Consider the following 17,858-nt stretch of genomic DNA (forward strand, 5'->3'; position numbering starts at 1 on the left):
TAAATAGATAGATTAGATCTATAAAATATAATTTTACAAACTTTAGAAATGATTGATTTTATTTTTAATTGATCACCCTTCTAGACTAGATCTAGCATCTCTAGCTAGACTCTAACTTGTAGTTTGTAGATCTTGGAATTGGATCGAAATTCACCTTCCTAAATTGTCTCTAAAGTCTGTAGCTGATTTGAGAGGCCCAACGAGGCAAGAGTCTATTACTATTAGTACTCTGTCTCTTGATCTATCTAGAAGGCCTACTTAGCTAACTGCATTAGCTATAGTGTAGTCAAATCTTGACAACTAGTCTTCTAGATCTAAGCTTCTAGAATAATTAGATCTAGATCCAGTTTAGATTTAGAATATATAAAAGTAGTTTACTAGCTAAAATACTAAATCTACTGATCTAAATTCTAGATAGATATACAATATATAGATCCAGTTTAGATTTGGATTATAAAAATATTTACTAGCTAAAATTCTAAATCTACTGATATATACTTAATATTTTAGATATTATAGGCCTATATGACATCTACGAAAATTATTATTAAGATATAATTATAGATTCTAGACTAGTTATTTATGTACATAAAATATATAAATTAAAGATAAAATTTATGCAGGCCTAGATCCCATAAATTTATAATTGATCCAGATCTATCAGTAAAAGTTACCTTCGATGGGAAGTTTTACCCAATCTAATCTATACAAGACAATTTATAATCCATGCCTCGCCTGCACCCCATGCATTAAATAATAGTTCCCATGCCATGCCCAGACCCATGAGTTCATGAAAAAATAAATGATGTGGTGTCAAGTTGGATCTATCCCCTGAAATTCAGCACTTTAATATAAAACTCACATATCTAGTTAATTATTTGCTATGACACTCTGATCAACTTGGACTTGTGTGATACATATATGTTTCTTATCAGATTTAATGAATGAAGTTTTGGTGCATTTTAAGGCTACAAAAGTATCATCAGGTGCATTGTAACCATTGGTATTTTTCCTGGCAACATTTCTATTATAGTCTGTGATAAATTATAAATTTTAAAAAATGTTTGTAATGTTTCAGTTATTAACAAGTAGAACCATGCCAACCAGTTCTGATGATGTACCAGAATGGCTCAAGGATCATACTTATACTATTTCTACTCTCTGGGCAGACATTAATAATATTGGCATCCATTCAATATTTATTGTAAGTACTACTATACAATTTTTAGTTTAGTTATCTAAAAGATGTTTTATGAAGTGTGATTTTCATGGTCAAGCAACATCCAAATATCGGGGATGGAATTTAACATTTTTCTCTAGTTTTTTTTTTATAACACTCTTAAGCAAATTCATCTTTCATGAATGCCTAATATACTTGGCTGTTGTGCAGGCCATTCCTTTACAATAAACTGTTAGATGAAATTAGGCAAAATTATGTCTGATAATTTGTATGTTTGATACAACAATGTATTCAATTTAATAATATTATTTTTTAATTTTAATGTTTTCAAAAGAAATTAGCCATTATGCCTAATTGTATAATTACAGTTATGTTTGGAAATGCAAGAAAAAGGCATGCATTCCTGACAAGTCAATGATTGGTTGCACCTCTTAAAGGTAAGGTACTGCAATTTTTCCCTATGCACTTTTCTCATAAGCTGAAGTACTTGTATTTTTGAAAAACTAGTTTTCCATGAAAATGTAAATCATAATATATGTTATAGTTGCTTTTAGATGAGTGCAATGTCCATCAAATTAACTGAATATCTGCCTTCACCTTTAGTAATAATTCATAACTATTAAGGTCAGGGCCATGTCTACACATTAACACAGTAGCTCCTTTTAGGTACAGACTATTTTTAGAATGGCAAAATTATATAATTATACTTAATAACATATATACGTTTAGCATGGTCAACACGTCACACATATTTTTTTTTTTAAATCCTTTTATTTATTTTTATAACTAGATAACTTTCTGTTATGAGAAAAGATGAGATTCTTGGACTCCTGCATAGCACCACCAGAAAGGAAAATCCCATCATGTTGCAAAATAAAAGCCTTGGACCAATTTTAATTTAAGATATATATATTATGATGTAAGCTCTATACATATTTATGTATATCCTGTCATTCAGCCAACAGGTTTGGATTTAGTATTTTTTAAATCTGTTTGATATTGTACTTGAAAACTATTAATCTGAGCCCCATTAAAACAATAGGGAGTGCAGTGAATGAGTGGTAAAGCACTTGGCTTCTGAACTGAGGGTTCCTGGGTTCGATTAAGACTGGGATTTTCAATTTCAGAATTCAAAAGGCTAAGGATACATGGCAATAGTAAGGAATAAGTAAAGGCAGTTTGGGGAGTCATGGGTTTGAATCTCTGTGAAGACTCAGATTTAATTTTTTTAGATTTTTGGGTGCCCCTGAGTCCACCTAACTCTAATGGGTAGCTGACTTTCGTTTTGGAAAGTAAAGATAGTTGGTTGTTGTGCTGGCCACATGATGCACTGGCCAAAGAATCAAATGACCTTAACATCATCTGCCCTATAGATTGTGAGGTCTGAAATGGAATTTTTTTTCAAAAGGTGGTTGGTTGTTGTGCTGGGTACATGACACCCTCACTAACCATGGGGCACAGAAACTGATAAACTTTATATCATCTGCCCCATAGATTGCAAGATATGTAAGGGAAATTTTACTTTTTTAAAATTAAAATAAGAATCTATCACAAGTAAACATATAAAATATGGTGCATTCTCCTTAAAACTAAAACCTGGTGCGAAGGTTTAAAATGTTGGCAAAAAAAAGCAACATCATATATTCTTAGTTCCCTTTGCAAAACTTACTGAGAAGAACATGCATGTTGTTCCATCATAAGTTTCTTGACAGAGGAAATCTTGTTTATATTAGATTTGAATTAAGCAAATTAAGAAAAAAATTATAATCATTATTTCAAATGGTTGTATCTAAACCTTGTGAATTATGTTTCAGTTATAAGTATATTGAGATTAATGGATAATCATGAAATTGTTAAATAATTGCTGCTATCATTCCATTGACTAAAGAACCATAATTATTTTTTTTTTAAATTAATTTCAAAATGATTTTTTTCAAGCATATAGTTCACATAGATCTTGAGTGAAATTTTTTTTTTTATTTGACTAATGCTTCAATTTTATTGTATCATATTAGTTGTTAATTTTTATTACCCAGAATATTTAAAAAAATGAGTACACTATTTTCATGTAATAATGTAACTTGGTATTCACACAATGCTCAAAATACAGATAATCTTTAGGCCATACAGATTTGTATAAATTAACTTGTTTAAATACATTGTAAATGTATATTGTTTGGATAAGAATAAAGTTTTTCTGTAGACAATTATTGTTCAAGATTTGTTGATGCTCCTGCTTAATCAATTATATATATATATATATTAGTTTTAACACGTCTGATAATAAATGACAGTACAAGTTAGTGAATGAAAATTTGTCATTATTTCAGCTGCTTTAGGCCTACATCAATGTGAGGTGCCAGTACTTTGATTGTGTCATATAACAATTTAAAGCAACATTTTGAAATGAATAGTCTGTAGAATTGACAGTAAATACATTTAAGTGATGGGCTGTGATCTGCGTGAATTGAGAGCTGATCATGTATTGAATTTGTGTTTTTGATCTTTACTTCAAGTAAATGTTAATGAGCAATTAATTTTTAATGAATAAATAATTTAAAAATAAATACAAAAGAAACATAAACATTTACTTTAGTTTAATAATTTTTTTTCATCAGAACAGAATTTCCAACTTTGCATTCTTAAAATAAAATATAATTTATTTAGAGTAGAGTCAGAACACAAAATCATAGTTTTAAAATATTAAGTAAATGAAGCTAAGCTGTGATCTCTTATAAACATTTGTATATAGACTATACACAATTTAATTATTATTTTTCATCAAATTGCAGGAACTAGTACATGTACTTATGCCTATTTGACAATAAAAAACCTTAGTCAATGAAATAGTAATACTAGTAAATGAGATAAAAGTAAACTAAATATCATCAATGCTATTGAAGCCACACTTGTTTTTTTTTTATCTTTTGGTGGACTGCAATTAAAGTTGCTATTAATTTCACTGATCGTCTTAGCTGAAATGCCAGTGTCGTCTCTTTGAAACCTAAGCTTATTTTCTTGGTAACTGGAAGTCCAGATATTTGGAGTTTCATTTTAAGCACCTATACTTTCCGAAATGGCATTCCGATAGGCTAAACCATTTGCCTAACATGTCATATGCACGTAAAGAGGTACCACAGAAATGCTTTAAAGACAAGCTTAGGCGCCAACTTACTTTAACTGACATAGAATAAGAGAGCACCTAGTTGCATACAGCTTCAGAACGAGACAGCTGGAGGTCACTTACAAAGGTGTGGTATACACCAATGAAAATTAATTGCCGAGGGTAGACGGTAAAAAAAAAAAAACTGATTCTACCACAGGTGGACAATGGTTATGCCTGTGCTCAGTGTGGCATAATATGTAGGTCACAGCTGGGGCTGAGTAGCCTTTGGAAACATAGCATTCCTCATAAGTCTTAGGAATCAAAGACAAGCCTATCATTTTTGTAGCATAGTTTGTAGCTTCTGTAAATGCATGAAATGCCATCACAAATGACACATGTCCTCTGTGAGTTTGATGGATTATAAACATCTTACTTCTTTGCCTTATATTAAATGGTCCTTCTCTCTGTTCCTCTAGGTACTTGCGTTTATCTAAATATCATTGATATATCATAACATGTCATCAAAATAAAAGCTAGAATCTCTGCAACTCGTGTACAAGTCAGAAGTGAAGTCATCAATAACACTTGCCATTAAAAAATAACAATTTAGATTAGTCAAATTAGTGACTGATTATTCGATTCATTTAGGCCTTAAAATTTTTTATTTGAATATATAATGATCCTTTCCACTTTGTGACTTTACTAGTATACTTTGGAGTAGACTTGTTGAGCTAAAGTCGGAAGTACACATCGAGTTTTACTCATTACTGTGATCTACTAGATTACTAGATCTATATATTACATATATAGGAATATAGTATATAGAAGTAGAGAGAGTATCTCATCAATAGTAATAGATATCTGTCATATCGTGATCAGTAGGCGGCTGCAGGTTTATAGATCTATTCCATGACAAAAACCCTGGCTAGATTTAGATCTACTGGTCTAGACATCTAGATCTAACTAGAATTAAACTAGAAAACTGAATTAGAGAAGTAGCTTTCTGGATCTAAATCTAGAATCTATATTATTAATATTAGATCTAGTTGCGTCGAACGCTTAATTTTTGGTTGTTGTTTTTAATAAATGCACATAAAATACATTGTATTTTGGCAATAAAAATACCCAGTTGGTAGTCAAGTAATTCTAATAATTAATTAATGAATGACTATCAGTATTTGTTTTAGATCTATCAGATTCATATAACTATGACTTATTATTTATACTTATTTTGTATCATTCGTCCAAGAAAATCTAGCTCTAGATCTATTTCAATTTAGATTAGGCTATAGTTTTTTTTTTTTTTTTTTTGTCATTTTATTTAGGCTACAATATTACCGAGATGAACTTTTTCTTTGTTTCCCACGAGACGTGTATGCCTATAGCCTAGTCCTTTCGATAATAATAATAATAAAAAAAAAACGATTAGGAATGCGTAGCTTGGAGTGTCAAAACTGTATTAGGCCTCCTATTTTTATTTTTATTTCGTGCAATCTAGTATATCGTAACAAATACGCATTTAGCGGAACGGTAGACAGGTCTTCATCCAGATTTAGTGTAAATAAACCAAACACAGAAAAACTGAAAGATTGTATTTTCGGAATTTAGATTCTATTTTTTTGAAAAAATTTGGCATTTTATAGGGTGGTCGAAAAAAATAACTTTTGTGACGATCTCTTATTCGGGAAAATTTGATCTATTATATCAGATAGTCAGAAAATGGATGAAGTTTTTACACATCTAATCAAATAGAGCGTACGAAAGTTTTACACCCATTGCAAGGGACTGACGGAGTAAATCTCTTCTTTGGCATCATCATGGATTTCTCCACATTGCACCATGCGCAAAAATGATGCGCGACGGCACTTCGACTCTCTTTGGCTTTGTAAAAAACTCGAAGCTGGTGTTCCATTAGTATAGTTCCATGATTGACCAAAATCACCTAAATATTAGAAACTGCCACATGATTACTATTTTACCGGTGACTTAAATACAACAGAACAAAACGTAATATTCATCTTATATTTAGATCTAGGCTATATAGACTTAACAAAAAAAAAAATTAACACACACACAAAAACAAGTTCAGCATATATTTGTGTTATTGCAACTTTATTAATATAATTGTTAGAAAAAAAAGAGTTTATATAGTTAATTATATAATTTATGCCTACAAACAAGCGTGCATCACCGGTTTAAGCAAGTGTAACAAAAAGAAAATCTCAGAATACTAAGTTGGCAACACCTCTGTGACATCATTGTAAACAAAATGGCAGCGTGCTGAGCAACCTTGACGTCGCTAATGCTTTTTGTTCAAGTCGTATAAATATAAAAGTTCTTTTTTTTTACAAGTAAATCTTTTAAAAACACTATTTATATTTATTAATTGTATTTTTTTTTTAAAAATTGAATTTTCGGCGAATCAATAATTTTTGACGCTCATCTTCATGATTACCCTTTATAGTTACTAGATCTAGAATCTACTCTAGTATTTTCTGAATTATTCATAAATTTCATACATTTATAAATCGATGGCGATGAAGACCACAGCCCAGGTACACTCACTCAGCCGCGAGTGGTACAGTGTAAGTCAGTGTAACTGTAATGAGTGTAAGTTCAATATAAGTTCAAAAGTTGTAAGTTACTAGAGTAGTTAATGCTATTCGGACACCTATAGGCCCAAATTTGAAAGTTTAACTTTGACAGCGCATTATTTTACAATGGTTTGACATAGAAAAGAAAATGACGTATATCAAAATCTTCTTTACTTAAACTTAAAGGAGAATAAGGATGACTACTTATATTTGTTCCCCTAACCTATATTTGTTATTATATTTAAGGTCAAAGAGGCTGTGTGTTTTCATTTAATTCGGACACATTTGACCCACATTATTTGATTCCGGACACCATAATTTATTTCGGACAGTCTCTATATTTAGGCATCAATAAACTCAGATTTTAATTCTATATTAACATTAACTAAAATTTAAGATCCCCATGCATAGCCCCTCACATGAAATCATTACGATGTTTTCAAACTATGCATAAATACGAACACAAAAAATAAAAATATGATCACACTTATTCTACCAAAATTAGGTCACTGGAATAGTGATTTCTGCACCGACTTCTGGAATTATTTTATGTTTGTTTATTTTATGTGTGTTGAATGTTTGGGGTTTTGCATGATTAGATGTGTGTTGAATGTTTATGTTTTTTTGTTTATTAATTTAATAAATTTCTAATACAGATGATCTTTTGTAGTATAGTAGGCCTAACTGAATCCTCTATACTCTATATTCTCTCTATATAAATCTAGATCTATCTAGTAGGTCTAGATCAGTTATTCCCAAAGTGGTCTATATAGACCCCCAAGGGTCTACAAAGACTTCCAAGGGGTCTATGAAAGTGAAAAAACAAATTGGGGGTCTATGAGATGTCCACGGGGGTCTACGATAATAGATTTCATTTAAGCACGCTGTGACTTTAATATTTACATCCTATTAAGTGCATAAGTTAATCCTTTAAATATTTATCCTGCTACTCAAACGAAAAATTGTTGTTTTTAATTTCAATAATTATTTAAGTAACTTAATTGTGTCTACATGTAAGTAATGTTTAGCAAAAAGAAATGTAAACTGTATAGCATTGATTGTTTAAAATTGTTCATTCCTTCCTTATCAAACATGCCAATTGCCTTTTTATGGCGATATTAAACTAATTACGCTTGAGAATCAACTGAGACAATGTCACCCTGACAAAAAAAATTAGAAAAACTTAGACCTACAAAATCTCTTCAACATCATATAGAGAAGATCATGGTTTGTGGGTGTCTTACACTATCTGTTTACTTATAGCAAAATAGGCGCTTGGCTACTGAACCTGGGCTCCTGGATTCGAATCTCTGTGAATTTTTAATTTCATGATTTTTAAGGCTCCCCTGAGCCCACCCAACTCTAATGGGTACCTGACTTATGTTAGGAAAAGTAAAGGCGGTTGGTCGTTGTGCTGGCCACATGACGCCATGCTCGTTAACCGTTGGCCAAAGAAACAGATAATCTTAACACCATCACAAGATCTGAAAGGGAAACTTCACTTTTTTATGACAAAGCACGTAAAACATTAAAGGTAAAACATTGATTTTACCAGCCGTTGTAGTTGTAAACACTGTTTCACACAAACCTACACCTGGTATTATTAAAAGAACTGCTTTAAGCAACACTACAGTTCAAGGACACGTCAGTGGCATGAGTTTTAAAATTAAAAGCTTATTATTATTTGCAAACGACATATATACAGTTTGGGATCAGCGGTGTCACAGGCTATGACAGGGTGTAGTGATGTGTGTTGCAAACTGCATTAGAGTCGCCGGCTCCTTTCTTTTTTTTTTACTCAGGATTGACCCACAAAACCTTTCCCATGTTTGAATTTAGTTGCAAGGCAGGAGAGTTTTGAATTCATTACTTCGGCTAGGTGGGTAGCCAGCCAAGGCTAATGAGCCCTTCATGCTTGACGCTTACTGGCTTCGCCCCTTCTCCTAATAGTGATAACATGTTTGCGGACTCAATATATGAGCAACACTTGAAAGATCAAGAAATACGCCAGAAACTGCTCTTTGCGAAAACTTTATTAAATAATTAATATTTAATGTTTGAAGCACTACTTCATTGAACAACAAATTCCTGTTTGAAACACATCTGTAGCAACGGATGATAAACCTGCAAAAAGACATTTCCAGTTTGTTTGGTGATTCCTGCAGTACATATTAATTTTTATTTTAATTGGTTTCAATTTGAATTTTATCAATAAAAAAAAGATAGATCTCTATAATTTAATATGTAGCTTTAAATTACTTTTTCACTTTTCAACTCACTACAGAAAGAAATTATTTGTAAAACAATGTTGTTGAATTTGAAAAAATTTGTAAGTTATACAGGGGGTCTACCGAAAACCAGAAAACAAGGCAAGGGGTCTACGAGAGAAAAAAGTTTGGGAACCACTGGTCTAGATCTAAGCATTTAACTTCATTCAATGTACCAAGCTCACTCCAAACATTTGCCCATTGATTCTCTATTAAAAAAAACAACAACAAACAAGCAAATATAATATAAGATCATTTTTATTGATGTCCAAAACTGGCTGTCCGAAATAAATTTTGGTAAGAAAATCGTAATTTAATTCGGACACCGTATTAATTTTTTTTGGTATGGAATTAGAAAACTTGGCTTATGAATCAAATAAATTAGCTCCAAAAACAGAATAAATATTGCCGGGCTCATTAGTATAGACTTAGCCAATCAAAAAAAAAGTCTTAACTCTAAGAAGAGGTAAAGTCATCCGGGTAACATAGGAAAAAACAACAACCTGACTAACAAATTTGAAATTCGTTTTTCTTACATAAAAAGACAGCTAAATGGAAGGAAATTGGGTCAGAATCATTGGAAAATGGACTAGCACATTATACAGCGCGCTAGTTTTATAATACATATTAAAATAATTATTTAATGACCACAAAAAACAGCGAATGTCCGAATTCATGTAATGTCCGAAATAAATAAACTACTATAGTAACTACAGTGACTCACAGTGACAGTCTGAGTTAAGTTAAGAGTTAGAGACAGTCTCTTACTCACACTCATCACTGACGACACTGACATCAGTGAGTAACACTTACAGTTTACAGTGAGTCACAGTCACAGATTAAGAGTTCAGTCTCACAGTAACTCACACACCCATGCCAACATTAGTCTATGATATAGATCTAGATAGAATCTATAAGTCTATATTCTATATATATAGAAATCTAGATCAATGTGGTCCCTACTACTTAGTACTAGATCTAGGTATTCTAGTATTACAATAACACTTAGTAAGAAAGTGAAAGTGCTGCCTGTAAAGTGTAATGCTGTATTGTTGCATGATGTAGAATCTTAATGCATCTAGAAATTTAGTCTAACCTATGACTAAGTCTGTACGATTTATGACATTATGTATAATCTATATGATGATCACATTATGTAATCACATATATGATGTCCTGATAACTAGGTTTATCACTACATCTATATCCTATAGATCTAGTCAATAGAGTCTGAATAAACTCATTGCTGCGAAATGCCTGCAACAGTATTCATGATAGTCAATGTGACAATAATATGATTCATAAAGACATCTAGATCTAACTACATCTATAACAGTTAAGATTACTAAGAATTCTTTGATATGACTTGAATCAATCTAGATCTTTAATTAAGTCTATAACAATAAAGATTACTATGATAACTTTGATATGACTTGAATCTATCTCTAGAGATCTTTAACTTAAGTAGTCTTATTCTTAGTCTCAGAATCAGAGAATGGCTGTCAACTGTCTTTGTTGTTGTCACCTTCTCCTTTCAGCTTCTTCAGAGAGTATGCTTTTCAAGAACAAGAATCATGAGTCTATAATATTCTTAAAATATCGTTGCTTTAAATTTAGTATGTAGTTTAGAGTAAAATCTTTCCATTCAGATCTCTCTTTAGCTTTTTATCTCTATGCCGAAACTCTAAGTTGTTGTAGATCTGTCGCTATATCTTCAATCCATTTTATTTATGTTCTGCCCTTTGTTTTTTGTTGGTATACTTTTTTCGCTCCTCTGTTCTCTGACATTCTTTTTGGCAAATCTTCCCAATGTAATCTGATCTTTTTTATACATTTTTCTAAGGATTTGTTATCTCCAAGTATTTAGCAGAGTTTCTGTAGTTTTTGTCAGTGCCCAGGTCTCACTTGCATACATGGCTACTGGTCTTATGATGTTTATATATACTTTTTTTTTCTTTTCATTGATATACACTTTACTTTTGCTTCTAAGTATGTGCTGGGTGCTATAAAATGCTTGTAGCCTGCTGCTAGTCATTCCTTTTATTTCAGCCAATAGGCTATTTTAAGATCTGCTTAGCAAAGGAAGTTTTATTATTATTCTCCTGTGTCTGCAACTCTTAATAATGAACCAAATAGTTCATTTTTTCCAATACATTCTGAGACAATGATCTTTGTCTTAAAAAAAATAAAAGTATCATAAGGTTCCCTTTGATTCTCCAGACCATCACACTAATGAAATAACACAATAATTTTCTGGCAGAATGATCTCCACCTAACAAACCAAACTATGTCAGTGACATTACTTTAGCAGACGGTGCTACTGTTTGTCAACATCACTTGTTTTTTTATTTAGCATGTGAGGCTACTGAAAAACAAATCCTCTCTCAATATTTTTTGGAAATAAATTTATTTGTTTGGTTTTATATATTGTAATGATTCTCTCCAACAGGCCTTCTGTAAAACACAGATCAACACAACACATCCAACTCAAGAACTTGACAACAAGAGTTCCAAAATAATGTGGTTCTTAATAACAAACAAATCACATCCAATACTACACAATTGGCTACAGGATACACTGGCTAAAAATGCTTTACTAAACTCTAAATTGCTGTACTGCCATACTAAACTCTCTATCTATTCTGGACTCATACTGCTTCACTTGAGAATTCACTATCCCCTGTCATCATCTCTTGCAATTCTTAGGAGGTTTGTGTTAGGATGTAATAAATTTTCAAATCTGAAGGAATATCAGAAACATGTAAAAGCAACAAACAGCATGATCAATGACCACATGAACAGGCAGGCATTCATCTGCATTACTAGTATCTAATTCAATAGATATATATATATTTTTATATATATAGATTTATATACTAATATTTAATTATTGTGCTTTGTAGCCTAGATATAGCCTAGGTATTGTGCTGTATACTGTGAAATATATGTACTGTATAGCCATATAGTGCTACAGAATGTAAAATATAGCCTAGAAATTGCACTATAAATTTAGTTTTTGATAGAGTTACATGAGTTTATTTGAATATATGATTAGTTAAAATTAAGTGACCATGTATTCTCTGACCCAGTTTCTAGAGTCAATAGCTTGCCTTATTTTCTGTCAGTAATAAACATAAATATAAATAAGTTGACACTTGAGTTAACTTGAAGTTTTCTCCTTGATTTCCTTCCCTTAAGTATACTGCACTATTCAACACATTCAGAGAGGAAGCAGCAGCACAAACTTCACAATTTTTGAGTCTTTCTGTTTTGTTGTTGTCATGTTCTCCACTGTTGGATATGGAGAATTTTCCCCTGACATTAGGCTGGGCCAACTCTTTATGATTCTAACCATTACCCTGGCCTTTGTTTTTATACCTAGCCATGTAATCATACTCAAGTCTCCCAATCTAGCTAAGTAAAGGGATACTTTACTTTACTACAAACATTCCAATGGAACTCAAACATTTTAACTCATTTCTTCTAACTGGTTCATTGTTATAAATCCATTCTAGATTCAAGGAATCTTAGCCACATACATGGAAAGAGTTAACTGTGGTGGAGACTACAGTTTGGGTCTATCTAAGATCAAGAAGCATGTGATTGTCTGTTCTACAACATTATCTCTTGACAGCCTGATAGACTTCCTGAATGAGTTTTATGGTAATCCTAAAATAGAGGTGAGGCCATTGCTTAAATATAGGACCATTAATAGCACTTTAAAAGAGTTGTACTTTAAGCCTCTTATAAAATAACAAAACTACTACAGATTTGATGAGATAACCTCAGCTTGGGAGTCATTTTACAGAAGATTGAATCATATCAACTTGCAAAGAGATATGTGGCTAAATTTTTTAAAATTGAATAACAAAATAGTTTAATTTTGTCAGCTATTTCGCTTTGATTCTCATGGCATAGAACTTATAACAAAACAAACACAAAAACAAACACAAATGAATAGTTAGACTACCACATGATAAAGAAAGGCTTGAGGTAAGTAATCTTTAATCATGGGTTATGTTGGCAAATGACATGCAGGTTTTTTTCGTCTTTCTCCCACAAAACTTCAGAGGCCTCTAGGATATGGTAGGGTTGCAGGTGGTCATGACTTCCACAATATGATGTGGAGGGTTATAAGGGAAAACCTGCACAATCTATTCACCCTAACACAAAAAACTTCCCACAAGCCTCAGCTGAAGGCACAGTGGCTAAGCGGTAAAGTCTAGTAATGTGCTTCTCCAGTTCCGCCGTATGGTAACGTGGTCGATTTGATTTTCTGTTTTATTGTCTGGTGAAACCCATGTCACTTTGTGGCATTTTTTGTGGGGGAAAATGCTGCCTCCTATAACTAATTCATTAAATGTGAAGAAGTCTGCAAACATTTCTCCATTTTCATTTATGATGCCAAGTCCCTGGGTGCCCATACTTTTCTCTCTCTCTCTGTGTCACTTCCCACTTTGGCATTCGAGTCTCCCATGAGGATCAAAACATCTCTTGTAGGTATTTTGTCAACTATACTTTGCAGTTGGTCATAAAATGTATTTTTGTCGGTATCACTTGCAAGGTTGGTGGGAGCATAGCACATAATGATATGAACATTTTTGAACTTAGACAAAAATTTTGCTCTAATTATTTGTTCTGAAACTGAGACTTTTGAAAGCTTCCTTGTTTAGTAGTAGTGCTACACCATTTTCATGTAAGTCATCTTCTTTTTCCTTTCCAGAGAAGAGAAGGGTTTCTCCTAATTGCAGTCTTGTTTCACCGAATGTGTTCCATCGAACTTCACTCATTCCCAGGATCTGTAGTTTGTAGTTGGCCATTTCCTTTGCAATTTGTGCACATCTACCTGGTTCTAGTAAAGTACGGACATTCCATGTTCCCAAGTTAAATGCTGCCTTCTGAATAAGGAAGTGTTTCTTTTTCATTGGTTTAAGTAGAGTGGTCGGCCTCACAGGATTCGTTCGACTTTCCCTGCATAGCTTCATAAGTCTCCTTTGTGGAGCTCTACTTTCGCCTCTGACAATGTTTAGTGTTTGTGTTTTTGTTCTGGTTTCTATAACACTATTTTTTCAATGGACAGGTTGTTAGCCTATCAAACAATCCCTGTGTCCCGGGAAGGGGGATGCACCTTTTGTCTGGCCTCTTTCCTAACAGACCTGTCTGGCTTGGTAGTACCTGCCAGGAGTGATGAGCTCCCACCGGTATAGCTCTGAGGGTCATTGAGGCACTCAAGCTGTCACACCATGGCAAGGTATGTGCATCAGGTGTGCATCTAGCGCGTCAGATATTTACAGTTAAAACCAACCTGGAAATCTCCTCACATCTCAAACAAGACTAAACTAAGAATCTTTAACTCTAATGTCAAGGCTGTCCTACTGTATGGTTCTGAAACATGGAGAACAACTGAAGCCACAACAAAAAAAAAATACAGACCTTCATCAACAGATGCCTGAGAAATATCCTAAAAAATACACTGGTATGACAAATTAGAAAACACCAAACTGTGGAAGATGAGTGGACAGAAAAATATAGAAGTGCCGATCTTAGAGAGGAAGTGGAGATGGATTGGTCACACCCTTAGAAAAGATACCAGCAACAGAGCTAGGCAGGCCTTAGAGTGGAACCCCCAGGGAACAAGACTCAGAGGAAGACCAAAAAGAACATGGCGACGCAGTGTACTTGAAGAAGCAGAGAAGACCGGTAAGAGCTGGGAAACCATTAAAAAACTAGCAAGAGACTGTGGAGAGTGGCATGTTTTTGTCGAGGCCCTATGTTCCATGAGGAACTCAAAGGAGTGATGATGATGATGGAAACTGAGCATCACTAGTCTTTGGCAAACTCACAACAAACATTTTTCAAAGACATGAAACAGCTGGGACTAAGGGTTAGATTATGTCAGGGTAGACAAAATCATAGGCAAATACAATAAGTTCTTAGCAACTTGAAATATGGTGTCTAAATGTAGCCTTCTTTATTTCATTGTTCTAATGACTAAATGATGACAGACAATTAATGCGTGTATATTCCGCATTCCACATTTTTCATTCCAACAAGGACATCTGTACAATAAAGTCTCTATTTTCATATTTATATATATATATTTTTAATATTTTTTTTCAGATTTACAATTGACATCCCCCCATGACAATGTCATCAGGTTTTGGCAAAACAAACTTTCACATCAGGCTAGAACCAAGATCTTTGTGCTGCTTAGAATGGGGAAATTGGGAAAGGTAAACTTAGATCTTAGTTGTTATTTTGAAAAATTCAATTTTTCTTAGCACTCTCATAATATAACATACCCTTGGTGAAGCAAAATCAAATTTGCTGCCTTGCAGGATGTGGAGGGATCTACAAAGGGTTAGAGCAGCTTACACAAAAATAAAAGGCAGCTATTGATAGAGGCAAAAGGCTCACTCCCCCAGACGGTTGTGCACAGGGCTAACAACCCTGTCATATAAAATGAATACTCTGACGAAAGCTTCAATTTTTCTAAGCACACTTATAATATAACCTTATGTCTCTCACAACATACTTTATGGCCAAGATAATTAGGATGTATTAGAATGCATACTCTAACAAACCTCTGTCTAATAAAGATAGAGAAATTCTGGATTTGTAGGGCTTAAGATAGTACAGTAAGATTGCAAATATAAATAATATGTCAAATAATAGTAGGTCTAAAAAAATACTGTAAAATAACAAAACATGTTTTTCCTGCTAACAATGTGTCATATACTGGTTCATACAAATAACAAACCCCCAACCTATAAAAGGCACTGACGACATAATAACAGAAAACCTTAAAAAGGCTGAAACCTTCAATAAATATTTTGCCAGCATTAACAAGTCAAAGCCAAGAAAACAACTGGACCAGGCCTTCAGTAATATCTTAAAGAAAGAAGAAAAAGCTCCAACAGTCAACTGTCAGATCTTTGACACTCCCTTCACTCTACATGAGCTCAATACTGCCCTAAAAAGCCTCAAGTCAAGAAAATCCCCTGGACCCGATAAAATAACAAATGAAATGATTCGGGGACTAGGACCACGGGCCCAAAACTGTATACTTAACTTTATCAACCATACATGGAAAACTGGAGACATACCACAGGAATGGAGAACCGCAAACATAATACCCATTTTAAAGAAAAATAAACCACCTGGAGACCCAAAAAGTTATAGACCAATATCTCTAACATCCAACATTGGCAAAATGGCAGAAAAAATGATCAATAACCGACTTTATTGGTGGCTAGAAAGTACTTGCTCACTCCACAATGCACAAGCTGGCTTCAGGAAAGCAAGTAGAACAGAAGACCACCTCTTTCATTTTATCCAGGACACAGTGGAAGGGTTTTATGAAAACAAGCACACTACAGCAATATTTATAGATTTGCAGCAAGCCTATGATAAAGTGTGGAGAAAAGGTCTATTTTTGAAGATGAAAAAAATGGGCATCCATGGAAAAATGTACAGCTGGATCAGGGCATTCTTAAAAAACAGAACCATTCAAACCCGACTCGAAGGTGCCATCTCTAGTAAAAAAAGTTTGGAAGAAGGACTACCACAAGGTTCAGCCCTTAGCTGCACTCTCTTTCTAATCTTCATGAATGACCTCCCGGACTTCATTTTGGTCAATAAGGCACTTTATGCAGATGACCTTTTAATTTGGACTACAGAGAAATATCCAGTGCTGACTAGATCCAAACTAAATAGAGCCCTCACAACTATCTCCACATATTCAAAATTATGGAAAATGGAAATACTGAAAAGAAAAGTCAGTTTATTCAATCTTTAGCCACAGCAACAAAACAGCAAAAAGAAACTACATCCTAAAAATAGACTCTCAGCCAATAAATAAAGAAGAAAATCCAACATATCTTGGTGTAAAACTAGACCAAAGACTGTCTCTAAAACACTTTATGGCAGATTTAAAAGAAAAGGCATCACAAAGATTAAACATAATAAAACACCTAGCAGGAATATCCTGGGGAGCTGAAAAGAAAACCTTAAGACAGTTATACACTGGATATGTCAGATCTGTAATGGATAACTGTCTCTCCATACAAGTAGCTGCCAACAAAACCTATCAATCATCATTAGATACAATCCAAAACCAAGCCTTGCTGCTAATTAGTGGAGGTATGAGAACTACTCCCACAGCAGCCTGTGAAATAGACTCCAATATTGAACCTCTTAAGTTAAGGCGCAACAGAGCAGCATTAGAAGCTATTGAGAGACAGAAGGTTGGAGGACGATCATCCAAATAAATTACTAACACAGAGAAATAGGAAAAACAACCAAAAAAAGCAAAGGACTCTGATCCAACTTACTGACGAACTAGCCCTAAAACACCACCTACCCAATAAAAGAGAAAAAATTACCAGGTTTTCAAACATTACACCCCGACTAAACTACAAACAACCAACCATCAAAACACATTTACTAAATAACACCTTAACAAAAGAATCAAATCCACTGGAGCTCAAAGTAGGCACGCTTGAAACAATCGAAAGCTATCAAAAAACAGCTATCCATATTTATACAGACGGATCGGCTTTCAAAGCTACCATCAATGCTGGTCTTGGTGCCTTCCTGGTCTTCCCTAAAAATAAACACTTGAGATAAGCGCACCCTGTGGTGATTACTGCTCAAACTTCCAAGCCGAAATTGAGGCAATTACCATAGCACTCCAGACAGTGGAAAACAAA

At 33.6% G+C, this 17,858-nt stretch overlaps 1 pseudogene; it reads left to right on the top strand.

The window, feature by feature from the left end:
* The window catches only part of LOC129923311 (dynein axonemal heavy chain 6-like), a 132,298-nt pseudogene that overhangs the window by 47,408 nt on the left and 67,032 nt on the right, over window positions 1-17,858 (top strand).

This window comes from Biomphalaria glabrata, chromosome 16 (genome assembly GCF_947242115.1).
Source record: "Biomphalaria glabrata chromosome 16, xgBioGlab47.1, whole genome shotgun sequence".
In the NCBI taxonomy this organism is placed as follows: domain Eukaryota; kingdom Metazoa; phylum Mollusca; class Gastropoda; family Planorbidae; genus Biomphalaria; species Biomphalaria glabrata.